We start from the raw sequence: 6,513 nt of genomic DNA on the forward strand, positions 1-6,513 counted from the left end.
CTGCTTTCAAACCAAAATGTTCCCTCCCATTCATGGGGTTTTTGATTTTTCAGCTTTTATCATATAGTCTGATATTAGTGTTGCAGACGTCAGAACACTTTTCTGATTTCCTTCTTTTCGAAACTTTCACTCAAAGTTGTTTCTGCAACTATGACAATACCAAAGGAAAACCGACTGCTTTGAGTATCAGGCTCCAAACTTTATACAAAACTGACGTGGTGTCTGCAAGATCTAAATGTATACTTATATTCTGTCCGGCTTCTGTATTGAGCGGATTATTACACACACATTCACACAAACACCTGCACGCGCGCGCACTGCACGCACACACACACACACACACACACACACACACACACACACACACCTGCACACATTAACTCTGTGTGTGTGTGTGTGTGTGTGTGTGTGTGTTCTCGATTTATTTCTTTTTATGTGCGGTAAACTGCAAGAGGTAAAGTATGAAACATTCCCTGTATTATTATCCATAAAATTCATTTGTATTTTTCGCTTGTTTGTTTCATGTTATTTTAGTCAAAAATGAACTTGCTTCTTGTGTGCCACTGTACTGGTGAAAACATTCGTACATATGTATTTGCCATAGAACAGTGCACAATGCTAAATATGCTGCAACTTCCATGACAGACGAGAACCATGAATATCTAAGCAACAACACAAAACAATACAAAAAGCATAGGTTTCAAACACCAGTAAGAAAGACAACTCCAGTTTCCTTTCCTTTCCTCTTGAAACCCAAGAAAACATCATCCAAAACAAGCTCGGTGTTCCGTTCTTTCTCAGTTTGTTCGTTCTCGTTTTTGTATTGTGTTGCGGTCAGCATGTACAAGCCTGTAAATGAAACGTGATGCTTGAAACGTTGTTCAGAATTTCCTCTTTCATACACGCAATTTCGAAATCTCTGTTCTTCTGATAATTGAAGTCTTGAGTTCCAACTGTCAGAACAAAATCCTTCGGTCACTTTTTCATTTTTTCCTTTCCGGTACAAACACCTGGAATACCCTTCCCTTTATCATTAGACTCCACATCCACTTCTCTGTTAATCCAAGAAATCCCATGTATTTAAACATAACTGATATGTCTGTCATCGACAGTTCCAAACTGCTTTTAATCGGTCATGCAATGCAATGAAATGTTTTGTGTATGTGTGTGAGAGAGACAGCTAGAATTGTTCATGTTATTATCGCGTTGTGCTTGTTCTGCGTTATCCGTTTTTTTTCCGCCAAAGGTGAGTCGTTTACCTTGTGATTTTATTTATTGTTCTCTTGCTGCCTGCAATCCACGCTTTCAATCGAACACGCGTATTATTCATACACATCATCTCCCACATTTTCACACACATCACGTACAAGAATACACTGAAACAATGGGATATACAGACACACAGATACAGAGAAAGAGAGAAAGAGACACAGACATAGGCAAACTGTGGCTCATAAAAAATGTTATTTACATTTATTTTGTATAAACAAAAATATTTACATACATCAATAACAGAATCATGATTTGCTGTTATGTAAGTAGTATACATGTGTACGACCTATCCACCTAAGTACAAATGTTCTGAACTGAATTGGGAAAAAAAATGGAGGCACAGCACACCCCAACGAGACACAATAAGAAAGCTGTGTTTTATTGTATTGTGTTAGACTGTTACTCTTTGTCACAACAGATTTTTCTGTTGGCTGCTCACCCCAAGGAGAGCGCGTAGTTATAATGCAGCGCTACCTTTTTTTTTTTTTTTTCTTTTTTCCAACAAGTGTATTTGTTTTCCTCTCAAAGTGGATTTTTTTTCTACAGAATTTTGCCAGGGACAACCCTTTTGTTGCCGTTGGTTCTTTCTCGTGCGCTAAATGCATGTCACACACCGGGCGACCTCGAGTTATCGTCGTCTCACATGATCCGAATGAGTAGTGTCCATTACATCGTTCAAAGTCGAGTGGAGGGGGAGAAAGTACTGGTAAGTGTGAGATTCTATGTAGTGCGCTCAGATTCTCTCGCTTCCTTGGTGGGCGCGTTACCACTTGGCCACCACTCCACACTATGTAACTGTAAGTCATACACTTGAGTTTCCACATAAAAAAAGATAAAGAAACGACTGACAGGCATACCAGCATGCGGATGGACAGACTAATAGACCATGCAGAGGAAGAAGAAAGAGACACAGACAGAGACAGCGACACTGAGAGACGCAGAGAGAGATCATTGAATCATTGAAAAATGCATATATATATGAAACGGGACACGAAAAGGGAGGTTTGAAAAAAACTGTTGAAGTAGGTATAAACGTACGGGAGGAAAAGAAAGAAAGACAGATGTAATCGTCTGACAGAAAAAAAAACGAACCTTTTTTTCAAAGTACTGTCCATTCGTTTCTATTTATCATAAAGAAAGAAAGGAACAAAGCATTTTTTACGACAGGAACAAACAAACAAAATCATGCTGAGATCACATCTTCAAAAAAGGAAAGAAGGAGGGTGGTGATAGTTATATATATAACAGTCCGCTGAGTCCAAGACCTGCGACCCAAAAAGCATGAAAGGAATTAACAGAGACATACAGGCTTCACAATTTGCGGGAAATGGTGCCAGCCTTGCGGATAATTCTCCACGTTATATCATAGAAATCAACAAAATCACATGCTCAAGTGATGCAGGTTTACAGCCTCAGTTGGAGGGAGAAACAACAGAGCATTACGGATACATGAAGAAACTTTATTGCACTGGGAAAAGGGGGAAATATCACACAAAGGAAAAAGCAAATGAACTTTTTTGTCATCGACACAAATTATTAGAGATAAAGGATAAAAAGTTCACCTGTACAGATTCATTTACATGAAGACATACTGAGAGAGAGAGAGAGAGAGATACATTGTCTGCCAGTCTGCACTTTATGAGCAGTTCACAGTTCAGCTGACAGTCCATTGTTCAGCTCTGTACATTGTTAACTGGATTACAGGAACCATTTTCGTGATGAATCAAAGTAACCATCACCACCACCACCACACTTTCTTATTTGGGATTTTTTATCTTAAAAATTTCATGTAATTCCACCCAGATCAATCCGGATGATGTTAGGAGTGATGACGTAAATATACACAAAAACAAACACGCCCACAACGATAGAAATGGCGATCCCAACCAGCGACAACCAAAACGCCGCCTTGCCCAATTTTGCCGCGCCTTCCTCTTCCCCGCGTTGTCTGCGCTTGCGCGAAACGCATGCGCACACCACCGCTGGCAACCCGAACACCAAATTCACGAACAGAGCGATGATGGCCAATGGGAGATAATGCGGGGATTTCGTGTAGGAACGAACGACAACTCCGTCCCCGCCCGTGAGCGGCAGCGAGGCGACGTTTTTGTCCGGGTCGTCCAGTGTAAGGGAGGCAACTGTGCGATCATCCGTGACTTCGCCGTCGCTGAGTTGTCTCTCTTCAATGTCGGGGTCTGTCTCCTTAACGAAGACCCCTTCGTTCCGAAAGGACATGGCTGAAGGATGTGGCTGGTAAAGACTGACAGACTGACTGCCTGAAACAGAGGAAGGGGAAGGTAGGGGAGAAAATCAATAGCCGTCACTGGGATAAGTAAGAGAGGAAAAGAAAAGAAAAGAAGGAAGGAAGGGAAGGGAAGGAAGAAAGAAAAGAAAAGAAAGAAAACCTTGTAAGCGTATGGAATGTCACGCTACTGTCTGCTGTGCTGTGTGTGCTGTGTGTGTTGTGTGTATGTGTGTGTGTGTGTGTCTGTGTCTGTTATGTCTGTGTGTCTGTGCGTCAGTGTGTGGGGGTGTGGGGGTGCGTGTGTGGTTGTGTGGATTTATGGAAAGGAGGAGTGAAAAGAAAGGTTGATTGATTGATTGGCATGGATACTTATATAGCGCCTATCCTCGGTCGGAGACCAAGCTCAAAGCGCTTAAAGTTGGGGGGAAGTGGGTAGAAATGGGACTGGAATGGTGGGCTGCATGAGGGAAATGACGTGTGTGCGTGCATGATTTTGCTTTTGGGAGTCTGTTAGTTCCAAGTCAATGATAGCTGCTGCAATAATAATGATAACCCCCCTCCCCCCTCTCCTTCTTCTCTCATCAATCTCTGTCTGTTTGTCTGTCTGTCTGTTCTCTCTTTCTCTCTCTGTCTCTCTCTGTGTCTTTGTCTGTCTCGGTCTCCCGGTCGCTGCTTTCTCTCTCTCTCTCTCTCTCTCTCTCTCTCTCTCTCTCTCTCTCTCTCTCTCTCTCTCTCTCTCTCTATCTATCTATCTATCTATCTATCTATCTATCTCTCTCTCTCTCTTCCCTGACTACTTCTGTTTGTAGTTTCTGTTTTACTGTCTGCCTGGTGACGGACACCAACGATGAAGATGACAACAATGATGATGGTGACGATGACAATGAGGATGATCGTAATCGTAATATATTGTTGTTATCGTTACTGTTGATGGTGCTTCTGCTGCTGTCGCTGTACATAATCATATGATAATACAAACGCAAACCACAAAATGCTCACGTTTAAGAATACATGAAACTAATACTATTGACATTCACAAGACCTCCTTTCCGATCACAAAAAGTATATTCATATAAAGTGTCACACATTAAGAAATGCCTCGACTACCGAAGTGACTCAGCAGCAGTGCAGGGTCTCCTCTGGTGTGTGGCCTCCTGGCGACCTAACATCGATGGTTCCCTGTGGACTGCCGACGCTGAAACTACGACGGACAAACCCGGGTGTGGCCGTGTATGGGGGAATCTAAATGAGCGGCGTGGAGTAATGTCACTGAAACGGTGCAGATGAATGGGGCAGCAAAAAAAAAAAATAAAAAAATAAAATCCTCGAACCACACATGAATGACACCACTGATTGCGGACCCAAGGAAAACAAAAGAATTTAGAAGAAGAAGAGAGAAGAAGAAGAAGAAAAGAAGAAGAAGAAAAGAAGAGAGAAGAGAGACAAAGAAGAAGAAAAGAAGAAGAAGAACAAGAACAAGGAGAACAAGAAGAACAAGAAGAAGAAGAAGAAGAAGAAGAAGAAAGGAATTGTCAAGATGTGAAGACAAGAAAGAAATAGAATCTAAACATAACCGGAAATAAAGCAAAGGGTCAGAAGAAAGAGACAGCAGAAAGAAATGTACGGTACAATTTTCTTTTTAATTTGCAACAGATCTGGTATACTATACTTATCGTGGAGAAAAGGAATGGAGTGAGTCAGAGACAATAACAGCAACAATAACAACAAAACAACACCTTCATCATCGCTACAACAAAGAAAACCAACACCCTGTACAGACAACTAAAGTCTCTCTCTCTCTCTCTCTCTCTCTCTCTCTCTCTCTCTCTCTTCCCCCCTCTCTCTCCCTCTCTATTTTTCTATGTGTCTCCTCTCTCTCTATTTTTCACTCTCTGTCTCTCTCTCTCCTCTCTCTCTCTCCCTCTTCCCCACTCTCTCCCCTCCCCCTCTCTCTCCCTCCCTCTCTATTTCTCCTTATGTGTCCTCTCTCTATTTCACACTCTCTGTCTCTCTCTCTCTCTCCTCTCTCTCTATTTCTCACTCTGTCTCTCTCTCTGTCCTCTCTCTCTCTCCCTCTTCCCCAATCTCTCCCCTCCCTCCCTCTCTCTCTCTTTCTCTCTCTCTCTCTCCCTCTTCCCCACTCTCTCCCCTCCCCTCCTCTCTCTCCCTCCCTCTGTATTTCTCCTTATGTGTCCTCTATTTCTTACTCTCTGTCTCTGTCTCTCTCTCTGTCTCTCTGTCTCTCTCTCTCTCTCTCTCTCTCCCCTCTCTCTCTCTCCCTCTTCCCCACTCTCTCCCCTCCTCCCCCCCTCTCTCTCCCTCTCTATTTCTCTCTATGTCTCCTCTCTCTCTCTATTTCTCACTCTGTCTCTCTCTCTCTCTCTCCTCTCTCTCTCTCTCCCTCTTCCCCAGTCTCCCTCCTCCCTCCCTCTCTCTCTCTCTCTCATGATGAAGAATGGTTCTGTTTACAGTATTCGTAAACTATGCATTTATATATTTAATGCCCTGAAGATACGACAGGAATTCTGTGACAACAATGATGAAAGTTAGAATTAATTTACAATGCACGAGAAGCACTTTTGTTCTACAGGTTAAGTTAGTACGTATTTTACATTTTGTTGTGGCTGAGTGATCACCATATTGTGTACTTTTGACCTCTTTCTAGGGGCCGGAGGCCTGGAGATTAAAGTTTTGTTCTTGTTCTTGTTCTCTCTCTCTCTCTCTGTCTCTCTCTCTGTCTCTGTCTCTCTCTCTCTCTCTCTCTCTCTCTCCTCTCTCTCTCTCTCTCTCTCTCTCAGTTTCAACATGTTCAAGCTGAACGACCAGCTGTAACGTCAGCTGATAGCAAGTTGAAATCTGGAGCAAGCCTGCAGACAAAAGTTGCATCGTTCAGCACCTGCGTTGTGTTTATCGTCTCTCTTTTTTTTTTTACCCATCTCTGGAAAGGTATACACAGACACATGGCGCCTGGAACAGAAACTATTAACCAAACAACG

The sequence above is a fragment of the Babylonia areolata genome, chromosome 18 (assembly GCF_041734735.1).
Source record: "Babylonia areolata isolate BAREFJ2019XMU chromosome 18, ASM4173473v1, whole genome shotgun sequence".
NCBI classification, from domain to species: domain Eukaryota; kingdom Metazoa; phylum Mollusca; class Gastropoda; order Neogastropoda; family Buccinidae; genus Babylonia; species Babylonia areolata.